Below are 17,445 nucleotides of genomic sequence, written 5' to 3'. Positions count from 1 at the left end.
TAGCTGACGGAATTGCAGCTGAGCTCTTTGAAATCCTTAAAAATGATGCTATTAAAGTGTTGCACTCAATATCTCAGCAAATTTGGAAACCCAGCAGTGGCCACAGGACTGGAGAAGGGCAATCCTCATCCCAATTCCCAAGAAGGACAGTAGTAAAGAATATTCCAACTACTGGACAGTTGCACTCATCTTTCATGCTAGTAAGGTTATGCTCAAAATCCTCCAAGCTAGGCTTCAGTATTGAACTGAGACCTTCCAGATATTCAAGCTGGGTTTACGAAAGGCAGATGAACAAGAGAACACATTGCCAACATTCGCTGAATCATAGAAAAAACAAGGAAACACCAGAAAAATATCTACCTCTGTTTCACTGACTGCTAACGCCTTTGACTTTGTGGATCATAAACAAGTTGTGGAAAACTCTTAGAGATGGTGATACCAGACCATCTTACCTGTGTCCTGAGAAACCTGTATACAGGTCAAGAAGCAACAGTTAGAACTCTGTATGGAACAACTGACTGGTTCAGGATTGAGAAAGGAGTACGATAAGGCTGTTTATTGACTTATTCCAAGAGAACATCATGCGAAATGCTGGGCTGGATGAGTTACAAACTGGAATCAAGATTCCCAGAAGAAATGTCAATAACCTCAGATATGCAAATGATACCATTCTAAAGGCAGAAAGCAAAGAGGAACTAAAGAACCTCTTGGCGAGAGTGAAGGAGGAGAGTGAAAAAGCTGGCTTGAAACTCAGTATTAAAAAAACTAAGATCATGGCATCTAGTCTCATCACTTCATGGGAAATAGAAGGGGATAAGGTAGAAGCAGTGAGAGATTTCCTCTTCTTGGACTCTAAAATCACTGCAGATGGTGACTGCAGCCACAAAATTAGAAGATGCTTCATAACTTCTAGGAAAGTGATGTCAAACCTGCACAGTGTGTTAAAGAGCAAAGACATCACTTTGCCGACAAGGGTCCGTATATTCAAGGCTGTTGAGAGGGTAACAAGCAGGAAGGCCAGGGGTCTCCAAACGGAGGAAATAGCCTGCAAGTGTCAGACATTTTTGTCTCTCTTAAGCGGCAGAAGGAAACACACTAGCGATATTTTTTCCTTCTCTATACAAATTTAAAAGGAGGTTTCTCTTAAAATTCTGTGTTGCCATAGTGACACTTGGTTTCACCTGAAGTTAACCAATGCCTTTTTCTTATGGAAATATTTATCTTAAGCTATGCTAATATATTATGCATTTACCCCAAACTCTGTCTTCAAGTCGGTTCCGCCTTTTGGGCTCAGAACCTCCTTGATAAACCAGTATGTTATACTCCTATACTGTTCCTCTAATCTATGTAAATGAAACTATTTGTATGGTGCTCTGCCCTTCTTCAAGATTCAAGTTAATCATTTTATGGCCCAAGATAAACCATTTGGTGCCAAGATTATCCCAAAATATATCTTATGGGTGAGGGGCCTCCATTCTGAGTTTTGAGACATTCCTTTCTTTCATTAACAGACTGCTAGTGACTATATAACATCCAGCTGAAGACTAGCAGGGGGTTACTCTTTCTGCCCCCTTCTGATGCCTATGTCAGAAGCTTTCTCTATCTCCTTCATACTTTAATAAAACTTTATTACACAAAAGCTCTGAGCGATCAAGCCTCATCTCTGGCCCCGGATTGAATTCTTCTCCGGAGGCCAAGAATCCCGGCGTCTTGATTCAACAACAACCTTTCACTGTGGTCTTTCCAGTAGTCATATATGGATGTTAGAGCTGGACAGTAAAGAAAGCTGAGCACCAAAGAATTGATGCTTTCGAGCTGTGATTCTGGAGAAGACTCTTGAGAGTCCCTTGGAAAGCAAGGATATCAAGCCAGTCAATCTTAAAGGAAATCAACCCTGAATACACTTTGGAAGGACTGATGCTGAAGCTGAAGCTCCAATACTTTGGCCACCTGATGTGAAGAGCCGACTCATTGGAAAAGACCCTCATGCTGGGAAAGATTGAAGGCAGAAGAAGAGGGCAACAAAGGATGAGATGGTTGGATGGCATCACCAATTCAATGACATGAACTTGGGCAAACTCCGGGAGATGGTAAGGGACAGGGAAGCCTGGTTTGCTGTAGTCTATGGGGTCTGAAGGAGTTGGACACAGCTTAACAACTGAACGACAGCAAAAACTTTTGTCTTGTTTTTCTCTATTGTTGTTTAGTCACGAAGTTGTGTCCGACTCTTTGATCTCTGGTTCTTCTGCCTTTTCTAAATCCACCTTGTACATCTGGAAGTCCTTGTTTCAAGTACTGTTGAAACATAGCTTGAAGAATTTTGAGCATAATCTTGCTGGCATGTGAAATGAGTACAATTGTATGGTAATTTGAAGATTCTTTGGCATTGCTGTTCTTTGGGATTGGAATGGAAACTGACTTTTTCCAGTCTTGTGCCCACTGCTGAGTCTTCCAAATTTGCTGGCATAATTAGTGCAACACTTTAACAGCATCATCTTTCAGGATTTTAAATAGCTCAGCTGGAATTCCATCACCTCCACTAGTTTTGTTGGTAGTAATGCTTCCTAAGGCCCACTTGTCTTCACACTCCAGGATGTCTGGCTCTAGTTGAGTGACCACACCATCATGGTTATCTGGATCACTGAGAACTTTTTTTGTTGTACAGTTCTTCTGTATATTCTTGCCACCTTTTCTTAATTTATTCTGCTCTTGTTAGGTCTTTGCCATTTTGGTCCTTTATTGTACCTATCTTGCATGAAATCTTCCCTTGGTATCCCCAATTTTCTTAAAGAGATCTCTAGTCTTTCCCATTCTATTGTTTTCCCTATTTCTTTGCATTGTTCACCTAAGAAGCCTTTCTTATCTCTCCTTGCTATCTCTGGAACTCTGCACTCAGTTGCGTATATCTTTCCCTTTCTTCTTTGCCTTTCGTGTCTCTTCTTTTCTTAGCTATTTGTAAGGCCTTCTCAGACAACCAGTTTGCCTTCTTGCTTTTCTTTTTCTAATCTCTTTAATGGGGCTTCCCTGGTGGCTCAGAGGTCAAAGCATCTGCCTGCAATGCAGGAGACCTGGGTTCAATCCCTGGGTTGGGAAGATCCCCTGGAGAAGGAAGTGGCAACCCACTCCAGTATTCTCTCGCCTGGAGAATCCCATGGACAGAGGAGCCTGGTGGGCTACAGTCCTCGGGGTCGAAGGTGAGGGATGGGCATAGTTAGTTGTTGCAGACTTCTCCTCACTGTCAGATCCTTTGTTCTTGAGGTCAGTTCATGGTCAGGTAGCAATGTTCCTATAAATCTCTACCAAATGAATGTTATTCTCTGTCCTGACAAGAAAGAGCAAGGTCCCAAAGCACAACTTTTACCCTCCCAGGTCCCAGTCCTGGCTAGGAGGAGGCAGAGCTCAGCTGGCAGCTCCTTCGGGCCAGGTTCCCACATCCTGCCCAGCTGTCCTCCCTGAGAGCCAGGCATCCTTCCCAGCTGGTCTTCAGTCTCCTTCCTCAGGCAGCCCAGATGGGGAGACCAGATCTCACAGACTGTGACCCAGACAGCCGGCCACTGCTAGGAGGTCTCAGAGACAGGGATAGAGGAGAGGTTCACGACTGCCTCAAGCCCAAGGCCCAGCCAGTGGGCGGTCTTGGTGAGGTCTCTGGAGCCCTGTAGGATGTAGTCCCCAGTCTGTTCCCGGAGCCCTCAAGCTCACGCGCCTGACCCAAGGCTGGATAAGCTGGAGGGCCTCCAGGAGAAGACCTGAATCTGCCTCTTACCTCACTCTCCACCCGATGAGCACCAAACCACCGACCCTTGACTGACTCTTTTCCCCAACTGTCCCTCAAAGACGGTTGCCTGGGGGCAGGGCCCACAGCAGCGCTGCCCAGTAGCTGTCAGTGCTGGGAACGGAGTCTGTTATATCTGCTTAATTGTGATATTAATATTCTTGTAATTTAGATTTGGCAATTCTAGTGCCCTTAATCCTTACCAAGCTTTATTGTCTTTTTTTGAATATCTGAAAATTCTTAGGAAGTCTAGACTGCAGGTTGAAAGGCAAGGAGCATTTCTTTGGTTTTCATGAGGGTCTCTGAGGCTTTGCAGTGAATGTTGCAGTGAAGGTTCTGACTACTGGAGATGCATCTTTGCTGTGTGCTCATGGTTAGAGTACTGGGGCAGGCATAGCCTGTGAGTCACTTATCTTCAGGATACCTCCTCCTCGAAATGTGTTTGTGGCTGTAAGGTGCTTGGGACACTGCTCAGATTCATTGTCCCAGTCTGAGAGTGTATAGTGTGAAAATGTCTCGTTCACAGAGTTGTGCCCTTTGGTTTATTGTGAGTTGCCTGGGCAGTCCTCGGAGTCAGTTATTCAGACAGTAGAGAAATTAGTTCAGCCAAAATGTGTGTTTCCCCCAGTGTCACTGGAGTCGAATATCTTTACATGTATTCACTGAACACTAGTGTTTACGTTTTTACGAGTCATATGTTTACATTCTTAACCATACTCCCTTGTTTGCATTGTGTTTGTTCTTAAATGATCCTAGGGAATATTACCGACTTTATATGTTTAAAATATTTCTTCCCACTTTATCACTCATATTTCATGAGTCATTTTCTTTTCACCCTTCAGAAGTTTCAAATTTTATTGAAGTTAAATGTGTCAGTAGTTCCCTTTGTGAATTTTTAATTTTCTAGCTTTTGCTTTTGAACATGTTTGAGACTTTCTTTCTCGCTAAGAGTAAATCATACAAGTTTTCATCACAGGAAAAAAATCTGTAACTATATATGCTAACAGATGTTCTAGTAACTAGACCTATTGTGGTGATCATTCTGCAGTATATACAAATATATACTTAATATATATTTGAATCATTATTTTGTACATCTGAAAGTGATATTATAGTCAATTATACTCCAATAAAAAATAAATACAAATTTAGGACTTTAATCTTCCTGGAATTTAATTTGGTAAATGGAGTAACAAAGGAAACAGTAAACATTTTATTTTTCCAAATGTGTAGTTAATTTATTGACCAGTTCATAACTTTCCCAGTGTCTTCTAATGTCATCTCTATCATAAACCACATTTCTGTATAATCACAAGTCTTAATATTCTGGACTTGTCAGTTTGATTTTGTTTACCTATTATTTAAGCATCAAAAGTTCTCCAATTTTATAATTTTCTGTGGGGATTGTACTTGGTTTTATTCCTTGATATCCAAATGTTTGTAGCTATTTTGAATAGATTCACTTAAATTGTTTATTTTCTAATGTTTATTGCTGATATAAAGAGATGCAGTTGACTTTGTAAATTGACCTTTTTCCTAGAATCGCTTGATAATTCTAATAATTTGTCACCACTTATTATTTCTAATGATTTAACTTTAGCTTTTTAAATTTTTGCATGTACAATTTATTTTGAAATATTTCTTTTTTCTTTTTTTTCTTCTAGTTGCACTGAGTTGTAATTGACATACAGCTCTGTATAAGTTTACAAAGTACAGCATATGATTTGACTTACATACATTATGATTACCACAATACATTTAGTTAACATCCATCATCTTGTATAGATACCAAATTAACTAGAAAAAATATTTTATCCTTGTGATAAAAACTCAGGATTTACTCTCTTTCACAGCTTTATGTATAATGTACAACAGTACTGCTTGTATTTATCATGGAGTCTATTACATATCTAGTTCTCATTTATCTTATAACTGGAAGTTTTTACTTCATTCACGTCTCACTCTTCCAAACCCCCACATCTGGTAACCACAAATCTGTTCTCTCTTTTTTAATGTGTTTATTTGTTTCTTGTTTTTGAGGTATGATATACCTATTATACTATATTAGTTCCTTGTATGTGACATGGTGATTCAGTATTTCTGTACATTTCAAAATGATCACCACAGTAAGTCCAGTTTCCATCTATCACCATACAAAGACACTACTTAGTTATTGACTATACTATAAATGTACTATGTCCACTGTACATTTCATCCCCATGAGTCATTTATTTTGCTCCTGAAAGTTTGTACCTGTTAATCTCCCTCATCTATTTCTCTCCTTCCCCTTTCCCCTCTGGAAACCATCTGTTTACTCTCTGTATCTATGATTCTTTCTCTTTTGTTATGTTGATTCCTTTTGTTTTTTAGATTCCTTGTATAAGCGAAAATATAAAATTTGTCCTTCTCTGTCTGACTTATTTCACTTATACCCTCTAGATCTATCCATGTTTTCACAAATGGCAAGATTTCATTGTCTTTATGGATAATATTCTACTGTATACATAGACCATACCTACTTTGTCCATTCATCTCTTGATGAACAATGCTGCTTCCATTGCTTCTGTAAATAATGCTGCAGTGAACAGAGGGGTGCATATGTCTTTTCAAATTAGTGTTTTCATTTTCTTCGAATAAACACCCAGACATGGAATTGTTGGATCATATGGTAGTTCTATTTTTAGTTTTCTGAAGAATCTCCATACTGTTTTCCATACTGGATGCACCAATTTACATTCCCACCAACAGTGTACAAGGATTCCTTTTTTCTCCACATCCTTTTCAAAATTTGTTATTTGTAGACTTTTTAATAAGTGAGGCTAGATCCCATTGTGCCTTGCTGAGGAGCTCAAGGTCTCCAAGCTGGTTTTGGCCTATTGGTGGACTGTACTGTAACCCTGGAGGATTCTGGGCGTGGCGTCAGCCTGCTGGGCAAGGGCCCAGGGAATCTTAGGCATGGTGTCCTCCCCCTGGTGGCCTGGGCTGGGGCCCACAGGGTCCTAGGGCTAATGCTGGCTCACTGGTAGGTGGAGCCATGTCCCAGGGTCTGTGATTACAGCACACTGAGGGTCCTAAAGCTGGAGCCATCTCCTGATGGGCAAGCTGAACTCTGACATAGCTGAGTCCTGAGATCATTAGCTTGCAGGGCTCCTGGGGCACCAAAGTTGAGGTCAGCCTGTTGTTGGGGGTCGGGGGGCAAGTCCCAGCTGCTGACTTCAGAGCCCAGGGATCCTGACGCTAGTGCTGGGGCACTGGTGGGTGGGACCAGGTCCTGAGTCCTCTGGTGGACAGTTAGGTCCTGGAAAAACTGAGAGGTCAGAGGGTGCTGAAGCAGCCAGCCTGCTGGGGGGCTGTGTCCCTGCCTGACTGGCCGCTTGGCCTGTCATCCCAGTACTGATGCTGACAGGCTGGCAGGTGAGGCCAGGTTCTGGTACTAATAAGCTAGCGTGAGGATTCCAAAATGGCCCTTGACAGCACCAGTGTCCTTGTGGTAGAAAATGCTCTCCAAGAGCTGCTGCCAGTGTCTATTTCCAGAAGGTAAATCACAATTGCCTCCTGACTTTCCAGGTGACTCTCCAAGATCAACAAGTGGGTCTGACCCAGACTCCTCTCAAATTATTGCTTCTTCCCTGGATCCTGGAGCATGTGAGAGTTTGTGTGCTCAATAGAGTCTCCACCACTCTCTGGCTCTGCCGAAAGTAAGCCCTACTAACTTTCATAGCCAAAAGGAAGTTCTAGGGAGCTTGCCTTCCCAAAGCAGGAACCCCAGGTTGGGATGAACCCCAGGTGGGACTTGAACCCTTCACTCCTTTGGGAATAACTTTTGCGATTATAATTAGCCTCCCATTTGTGAGTCATCCACAATATGAGGGCTGTGTCTCTGCACCTCCCATTCTGCCTTTTGTGATTCCTTCTTTCTATCTTTAGTTGTAAATGATTCTTTCTGCTAGTTTTCAGGTCATTTTAATAAATAGTTACTTTCTAAATAGTTGTAATTTTGATGTACCCATAGAAGGAGGTGAGCTTAGGGCCTTCCTACTCTACCATCTTTACTAGGTACTTCTATACATGCACAATTGAATTGCCTGTAAATAATAGCAGTCATATTTCTAATTCTTTTACATTTTATTTTTCATATCTTATCTAATTAACTGGGACTACCAGTACAATGATGATTTGGGGCATATTTGTCTCATTCCCAGTTTAGAGGGAACGCTTTCAACATCACTGTTTTGAATGATATTCTCTGTACATCTTTTCATAGATATCCTTTATCTAACAAAAGAAGTTGTTTATTTTTTAATGTATTTAATATATATATTAGAATATATGACATATTAGAATTGATATTGAGAAAATGTTTTTCTGCATTGACTGCATCTACTGATGGCTGAAACTCCAGTACTTTGGCCACCCCATGCGAAGAGTTGACTCATTGGAAAAGACTCTGATGCTGGGAGGGATTGGGGGCAGGAGGAGAAGGGGACGACAGAGGATGAGATGGCTGGATGGCATCACTGACTCGATGGATGTGAGTCTGAGTGAACTCCAGGAGTTGGTGATGGACAGGGAGGCCTGGTGTGCTGCGATTCATGGGGTTGCAAAGAGTTGGACACGACTGAGTGACTGAACTGAACTGAACTGATATTTTGATAGTCTTCCTTGATTGTGGTGATGTGTATGAATGCACTGATAGACTTTAGGGGAGTAAGTCTACGTTGATTGAGTAAAAGTCACTCAGTCATGTCCAACTCTTTGTGACCCCTTGGACAGTAGCCCAACAGGCTTCTCCTGTCCAGGGAATTCTTCAAGCAAGACTACTGGAGTGGGTTGCCATTTCCTCCTCTGGGGGATCAAACCCAGGTCTCCTGCATTGTAGGCAGATTCTTTTCCATCTGAGAATAATCCCTATTTTGTCATTGCATCCTGGCAGGAAAGCAGTGATTCAATGAAACTGAGTGTTTTGAAGACAGATAAACAAAAGGGTGGTTTAAAAGGATATGGATTAAGAGAACGAGATAGCGGAGGAGTAGGTGGATGTGGAATACAACTTTCTCCACAGATTCATCAGGAATACAACCTCGGACTCCGACGTGCATGCAGAACACCAGCCGAGAGCGGACAGGAGTACCTGACCATTGGAAAAGAATATATAGACTCACACAAAAGTCGGTAGAAGAGGGAACTAGGGGGAGAGATCGGAGTGTTAGTAGGACTGGACCTGCCCTCAGCGGGTGGGGGAGCTGAAGCAGGGGCCCAAGCTCCATATCCGGGCAACTGTCTGAGTCAGAGGAGAAACTTTTAAGGCTGAGAGTGAAACAGCTGATCCGTGGCAGGCTAAATGGAATGAGAATCAGACAGTCCTTGCCGCAGACATACATACCCCAGACATGGACACAGGTCCCCTGGAAGGAAAAGCAGGGCAGCCATGGAAGCAAGGCGATACTGCCGAATTACACATAGCAGGTGGAGCCATCACCATAGCCTCTCTCTCCCCACACGCCCATGCACCAGCAGCCGAGCTGGCCCCATGAACTGCAGAGAACAGGAGAGAGGGATGTGAGGTGATGTGAAGTGACTGACTGATGTGTGGGACCCCACCCAGGGTGCTTTCTGATGAGCTGACCACAGCAGGACGCCAGGCTGGAGCCTTCTAGTGCCTGAATGGGCGGAGCTACAGAGAAAGACTGGCCAAAGAGGCCTTCTGACTGCCAGCTACAAGAGGCTCGGAAAAAGACTCTGATAGGGCCATAACTCCTGCGGCAGAGGCAGTCCCTGTCCCTGCACACATGGCGCCGCCAGGGTCCCTGCAAGCCAAGTAGCTGTACCACCTTCATGCTCAACTCTCACTGGGGCAGAGCTGCCACAGGCAGAAGAAGTCTTGCATCTATGCACGCAGGGCCACTTCGGTTGTGTCCAACTCTTTGTGTCCCTGTAGTCTGAGGCCTGCCAGGCTTGTCTGTCAGGGGGATTCTCCAGGCAGGAATCCTGGAGTGTATTGGCCAATACTGGTTGCCATATCCTTCTAGAGCACTATACTTCCTGCTGCCCTGACCACCAACTCCCCTGAGTACCTGGTGCTGCCAGGACCCCTGTAACCTAAGCAGCTGCACCTCCACAGCTGGCCCTCACGAGCTAAACCCAAGTCCTCCAGAGCAACCTCAGGAGAGAACCCCAGTGGATGACCCACATGCAGAGGTGGAAATAAAACCACAACTGAAACCCAGGGGCAGTGTGGCTAAAGAAGAAGACCCAAAACCCTCCCACCAGCTATATAAGCTACAGATTAAATCCACATGATCAACTAGGCAGACTCTGTGTCTATGGAATATGAGAACTCCCACAAAAGAAAATGCACTAGTTCTGATAGCTGGGACATTGGAGGCAAGAACACACAGGAATAGGACCAGATTAGAATCTGAGCTGCCCCCACATCAGGTCCAGAGATCAGCACAGTGTTGTAGGGCATCCTAGGGAGGTGAGGTGGACTATAACTCCCAATGAGGGAAAGGACTCTTAACAGCAGTGACTCAAGAAAAACGTTTATTATTCTTACGTTTTGACTTGTTCTGTAGATTCTTCTGGATTTTTTTCCCTTTTTTGCCCCTCTCTATTGTAGTTGTCCAATTTTATTGGCACCATGAAATCTAATTATGCTTTTGAGTTTTTTTTTTCCCTCAGTCACATTTTTTATTCTTGTTATAAACCTCTGCCTCTCATATATTGGGCTTTTGCAGTTCTGTGGAGTTTTCCTTTTATTCCCCTCCCTTTTTTGATTTTGATTTTTTAATTTTTTAAACCTGCTATTATGTTTTCTACATTTATTCCTCTGTTTGCTTTTTCTACTGTTCTTTGCCCCTTTCAGTTAATCTTTAATGTATATAAAACTTCCTTATCTACCTCTGTTTAACTTTGCAAATCTATTCTTTCTTTCTTTTCTTTCTTTCCTTTCCTCTCAACATATTTTTTGGTTTTATCTTCATTGCTTTATTCTCCACTTGGCACCTTGCTTTATTTTTGTTTTACAGTTTGTGCTTTAGTTAGTTTTGTTCTTAACTGGTAGATATAATTTTTTATTTCCTTTGTTTAGTGAGTCAGTCTCTTGTATTTTATTTTTTTGGACTGTTTTGATTTTGCTTATGGGTGCATGTATATATATATATACATATATTCCATTATTTTAAGTATTATTTGCCTGATTTGTAACTGTCATTTGTCTGGGGTTCATCTTTAGTGTCTCGCTTTTGGGTATTTGTTTTCATCTCACTTAATGCCGTAACAGACTACTTGTGGATTCTTTGTTCCTGACTGGAGATCAAGCCCTGAGCCTTTGGAGTGGGAGCACTGACTCCAAGACCTTAGACTACCAAAGAGCCAACCCTAAGGAGTACCAAATAGTGAGAACTCACTCAAAGGAAATCACTTGAATACAAGACTCGGCATCATCCAACCACCAGAGGCACCCTGTGCAGGACACCTCATCTAGACAACAAAGATACAAATGGAATCATCAGCAGACAGGATTAGCACCTCACTAAGCCTTGCCCATCAGAGGGAAAACAAACTAACCCCAAAAAATAAATAAATAAAAAATAAAACTCAGTACAAATCTCAACCTATATGAAGCTTTCACAAACTACTGGACCAACCTTAGGAGTGCAGAAACAAAAAGGAAGAAAGGATTCAACCTTGAAGCTTGAGAAAAGGAAACCTCAAACACAATAAGTTTTAAAAAAAATAATGAAAAGGCATAGAAACACTACACAAATGAAGGAACAAATCAGAAACACTGAAGTCCAAATAAATGAAGAAGAAATAGGCAAACTACCTGAAAAAGAATTCAGAATAATAATAGTAAAGATTATCAAAAAACCTTGAAAACAGAATGGAGAAAATGTAAGAATCAATTAACAAGGTCCTAGAAGAAGTAAAGAATACAGAGACAAACAATGCAATTACTAAAATTAAAAATACTCTAGAAGGAATCAGTTCAGAATATCTGAAGCAAAAGAATGAATCAGTGAACTGGAAGATGCAATGGTAGGAATAACTTCTGAAGAGCAGAATAAAGTAAAAAGGGTGAAAAGAACTGAGGATAGTCTCAGAGACCTCTGGAACAATATCAAATGCACCAACATTTGAATTATAGGGGTCCCAGAAGAAGAAGAGAAAAATAAAGAGTCTCAAAATTTTTGCAGAGATCATAATTGAAAATTTCCACAACATGGAAAAGGAAATAGCCAGTCAAGCCCAAGAGGAGCAAGTCCCATACAGAATAAGCCCAAGGGGAAACACACCAAGACACATAGTAATCAAACTAACAAAGACTAAACACAAAAAGAATGTTAAAAGCAGCAAGGGAAAAGCAAAAAGTAACATACAAGGAAACACTATATGTTTAACAGCTGATCTCTCAGCGGAAACTCTGCAGGCCAGAAGGGAATGGCAGGATATATTTAACGTACTGAAAGGGAAAAATCTACAACCAAGATTATTGTACCCGGCAAGGATCTCATTCACAATTGATGGAGAGATAAAAAGCTTTTCAGAGAAGCAAAAGTTAAGAGAATTCAGTACCACCAAACCAGCTTTACAACAAGTGTTAAAGGGACTTATATAGTCAAGAAATATAAGAGAAGAAAAAAAATCTACAAAACCAACCCCAAACAATTAAGAAAATGGCAATAGGAAGATATATATCAATAATTACTTTAAATATAAATGGATTAAATGCTCCAACCAAAAGATACAGACTGGCTGAATGGATACAAAAACAAGACCCAGAAATATGCTGTCTACAATAAACCCACCTCAGACCTAAAGACACTTATAGACTGAAAGTAAGAGAATGGAAAAATATATTTCATGAAAATGGGAAGCAAAAGAAAGCTGGAGTAGCAATCCTCATATCAGACAAAAGACCTTAAAATAAAGAAGAGTACTAGAGATAAGGAAGGACACTACATAATGATCAAGGGATCAGTCCAAGAGGAAGACATAACAACTGTAAATATCTATGCACCCAACATAGGAGCACCTCAGTACATAAGACAAACACTAACAGACCTAAAAGGGGAAATTGACAGTAACACAATAATAGTAGGAGAATTTAACATCCCACTCACGCCAATGGACAGATCATCAAACCATAAAATTGATAAGGGAACACAAGTCTTAAATGATACATTAGAAGACATGGATCTCATTGATATCTTCAGGACATTCCATCCAAATACAGAATACACTGTATTCTCAAGTGCACATGAACATTCTCCAGGATAGACCACATCTTGGGTTGCAAATCAGACCTCAGTAAATTTAATAAAATTGATATCATATCAAGCATCTTCTCTGACTACAGTGCTGTGAGACTAGATATCAGTTACAAGAAAAAACTGTAAGAAAACAAAACCATGGAGATTAAACAATACATTTCTAAACAACCAACAGATTACTGAATAAATCAAAAGAGAAATCAAAAAATTTCAGGAAACAAATGACACTGAAAACACAACTTAAAATGTATGGGATGCAGCAAAAGCAGTCCTAAGAGGGAAGATGATAGCAACACAATCCTACCTCAAGAAACAAGAAAAACATTGAACAGACAACCTAGCTTTACACCTAAAACAACTGGAAAAAGAAGAACAGAAAACCCCAAAATTAGTAGGAGGAAAGAAATCATAAAAATCTAGCCAAAGTAAATGGAAAACAAATGAAAGAAACAATAGTAAAGATTAATAAAAATAAAAGCTGGTTCTTTAAGAAGATAAACAAAGTTGACACACCTTTAGCCAGACTCATCAAGAAAAAAAAAAAAAAAGAAGAATCAAATCAATAAAATTAGAAATGAAATGCAGGAATATCAACTTTGTTTATCTTCTCAAAGAACCAGCTTTTATTTATTTATTTTTTAAATTAATCTTTACTATTATTTCTTTCAAACAACTATAGGCTTCCCTGGTGGCTCAGAGGTTAAAGCATCTGCCTGGGATGCGGGAGACCCAGGTTCGATCCCTGGGTCGGGAAGATCCCCTGGAGAAGGAAATGGCAACCCACTCCAATACTCTTGCCTGGAGAATCCCATGGAGGGAGGAGCTTGGTAGGCTACAGTCCATGGGGTCACAAAGAGTTGGACACGACTGAGTGATTTCACACCATTCAAACACCATGAACAACTATATGGCAGTTAGAACTGGACATGAAACAATGGATGGGTTCCAAATCGGGAAAGGAGTACATCAAGGCTGTATAGTGTCACCCTGATTATTTAACTTATATGCAGAGTACATCAAGAGAAATGCTGGACTGCCTGAAGCACAAGCTGGAATCAAGATTGCCAGGAGAAATATCAATAACTTCAGATATGCAGATGACAGAACCCTATGGCAGAAAGTGAAGAACTAGAGAGCCTCTTGATGAAAGTGAAAGAGGAGAGTGAAAAAGTTGGCTTAAAACTCAACAATCAGAAAACAAAGATCATGGCATCTGGTCCCATCACTTCATGGGAAATAGATGGGGAAACAGTGGAAACGGTGGCAGACTTTATTTTGGGGGGCTCCAAAATCACTACAGATGGTAACTGCAGCCATGAAATTAAAAGAAACTTGCTCCTTGGAAGAAAAGCTATGACAAACATAGACAGCATATTGAAAAGCAGAGACATTACTTTGCCAACAAAGGTCCATCTAGTCAAGGCTATGGTTTTTCCAGTAGTCATGTATGGGTGTGAGAGTTGGACTATAAAGAAAGCTGAGCGCTAAAGGATTGATGCTTTTGAACTGTGGTGTTGGAGAAGACTCTTGAGAGTCCCTTGGACTGCAAGGAGATCCAACCAGTCCATCCTAAAGGAAATCAGTCCTGAATATTCACTGGAAGAACTGATGCTGAAGCTGGAACTCCAATACTTTGGCTGCCTGATGTGAAGAACTGACTCATTTGAAAAGACTCTGATGCTGGGAAATATTGAAGGCAGGAGGAGAAGAGGACAACAGAAGATGAGATGATTGGATGGTATCACCGACTCAATGGACATGAGTTTGAGTAAACTCCGGGAGTTGGTGTTGGAGAGGGAGGCCTGGTGTGCTGCAGACCATGCAGTTGCAAAGAGTCAGACACGAATGAGGAACTGAACTGAACTGATATGGCAATAAAATGGATAACCTGGAAGAAATGGACAGATTCTTACAAAAGTTCAATCTTCCAAGACTGAACCAGGAAGAAATAGAAATTATGAATAATCCACTTACAAGTACTGAAATTGAAGCTGTAATCAAAAATCTCCCCCAAAACAAAAGCCCAGGACCAGATGGCGTCACAGGAAAATTCTGTCAAACATTTAGAGAAAAGCTAATGCTTATCCTTCTAAAACTCTTTCAAAAAATTGCAGAAGAAGGAACACTTCCAAACTCATTCTCTGAGGCCACCATCACCCTGACACGAAAACCGGACAAAGACAACACAAAGAAAACTACAGGGCAGTATCACTGATAAACATAGTTGCAAAACACCTCAACAGAATTTTGCAAACAGAGTTCAGCAACACATCAAAATCCTCAAGACACCATGATCAAGTTGGATTTATTCCAGGGATGCAAGGATTCTTCAATAAACATGAATTAATCAGTGTGGTACACCATATTAACAAATTGAAAGATAAAAATCATATGATAAACTCAACAGATGCAGAAAAAGCCTTTGACAAAATTCAGTACCCATTTATGATTAAAACTCTTCAAGAAATGGGCACAGAAGGAACCTACCTCAACATAGTAAAGGCCATATATGATAAGCCTACAGCAAATGTTATTCTCAGTGGGGAAAGGCTAAAAGCATTCCCCCTAAGATCAGGAACAAGATAAGGATGTCCACATTCACCACTATTATTCAACATAGCTTTGGAAGTCCTAGCTACAGCAATCAGAGAAGAAAAAGAAATAAAAGGACTCCAGATCAGAAAAGAAGAAGTAAAGATCTCAGTGTTTGCAGATGACCTGATATTGTACATGGAAAACCCTAAAGATAGTATCAGAAAATTACTAGAGCTAATCAGTGAATTTATCAAAGTTGCAGGATATAAAATCAATACCCAAAAATCACTTGCATGTCTATATACTAAAAATGAAAAATCAGAAAGAGAAATTAAGGAATCAATCCCATTCACCATTAAAACAAAAAGAATTAAATATCTGGGAATAAACTTACCTAAGGAAACAGAATAACTGTACACAGAAAATTATAAGACACTGATGAAAGAAATTGATGATGACATAAACAGATGGAGGAAGAATCAATATTGTGAAAATGACTATATTACCAAATGCAATCTACAGATTCACTGTGATGCCTATCAAATTACCAATGCCATTTTTCACAAAACTAGAACAAAAAATTTCACAATTAGTATGGAAACAAAAAAGACCCCAAACAGCCAAAGCAGTCTTCAGAAAGAAGAATGGAGCTGGAGGAATCAACCTCCCTGACTTCAGATTATACTGCGAAGCTACAGTCATCAAGAAAGTATTGTACTGGCACAAAAAGAAAAATATAGACCAATGGAACAAGACAGAAAGCCAAGAAATAAACCCATGCACCTATTGGTACCTTATTTTTGACAAAGGAGGCAAGAATGTACAACGGGGCAAAGAAAGCCTCTTCAATAAATGGTACTGGGAAAACTGGACAGCCACATGTAAAAGAATGAAATTAGAACACTTCCTAACACCATACACAAAGATAAACTCAAAAGACCTAAATGTAAGACCAGAAACTATTAAACTCTTAGAGGATAACATAGGCAGAACACTCAATGACATGAATCAAAGCAAGATCCTCTATGACCCATCTCCTAGAGTAACAGAAACAAAAACAAAAGTAAACAAGTGAGATCTGATTAAATTTAAAAGCTTTTGCACAACAAAGGAAACTAAGCAAGGTGAAAGGACAACCCTCAGAATGGGAGAAAATAATAGCAAATGAAACAACCAACAAAGGATTAATTTCCAAAATATACAAGCAGTTCATATAACTCAATACCAGGAAAAAAAAATCAAAAAGTGGGAAAAAGACCTAAACAGACATTTCTCCAAAGAAGACATACATGGCTAACAAACACCTGAAAAGATTGCTCAACATCATTCATTATTAGAGAAATGCAAATCAAAACTACAAGGAGATATCAACTCACACTGGTCAGAATGGTCGTCATCAAAAAATCTACAAACAATAAGTGCTGGAGAGGTTGTAGAGAAAAGGGACACTCTTGCACTGTTGGTAGGAATGTAAATTCATACAGCCACTATGCAAGATGGTATGGAGATTCCTTTAAAAACTAGGAATAAAACCGCCATATGATTCAGCAATCCCTCTCCTAGGCATATACCCTGAGGAAACCAAAATTGAAAAGACACATGTATCCCATTGTTCATTGCAGCACTATTTACAATAGCTAGAACATGGAAGCAACCTAGATGTCCATCGACAGATGAATGGATAAAAAAGTTGTGGTACATATGCACAATGGAATATTACTCAGCCATTAAAAAGGAAAACCTCTGAGTCAGTTCTAATGAGGTGGAAGAACCTAGAACTTATTATACAGAGTGAAGTGAGTCAGAAAGAGAAAGATAAATATTGTATTCTAATGCATATATATGGAATCTAGAAAAATGGTA

At 40.4% G+C, this 17,445-nt stretch overlaps 1 non-coding gene across 1 annotated transcript; it reads left to right on the top strand.

Moving 5' to 3' along the window:
- Nucleotides 1-13,729: 13,729 nt before the first annotated feature.
- Nucleotides 13,730-13,801, top strand: TRNAP-GGG (transfer RNA proline (anticodon GGG)). The gene has a single exon. It is a non-coding gene; the product is annotated as a tRNA-Pro (tRNA).
- Nucleotides 13,802-17,445: the final 3,644 nt, after the last annotated feature.

This window comes from Ovis aries, chromosome 5 (genome assembly GCF_016772045.2).
Source record: "Ovis aries strain OAR_USU_Benz2616 breed Rambouillet chromosome 5, ARS-UI_Ramb_v3.0, whole genome shotgun sequence".
NCBI classification, from domain to species: domain Eukaryota; kingdom Metazoa; phylum Chordata; class Mammalia; order Artiodactyla; family Bovidae; genus Ovis; species Ovis aries.
This window is presented reverse-complemented; position numbering and strand designations above follow the sequence as displayed.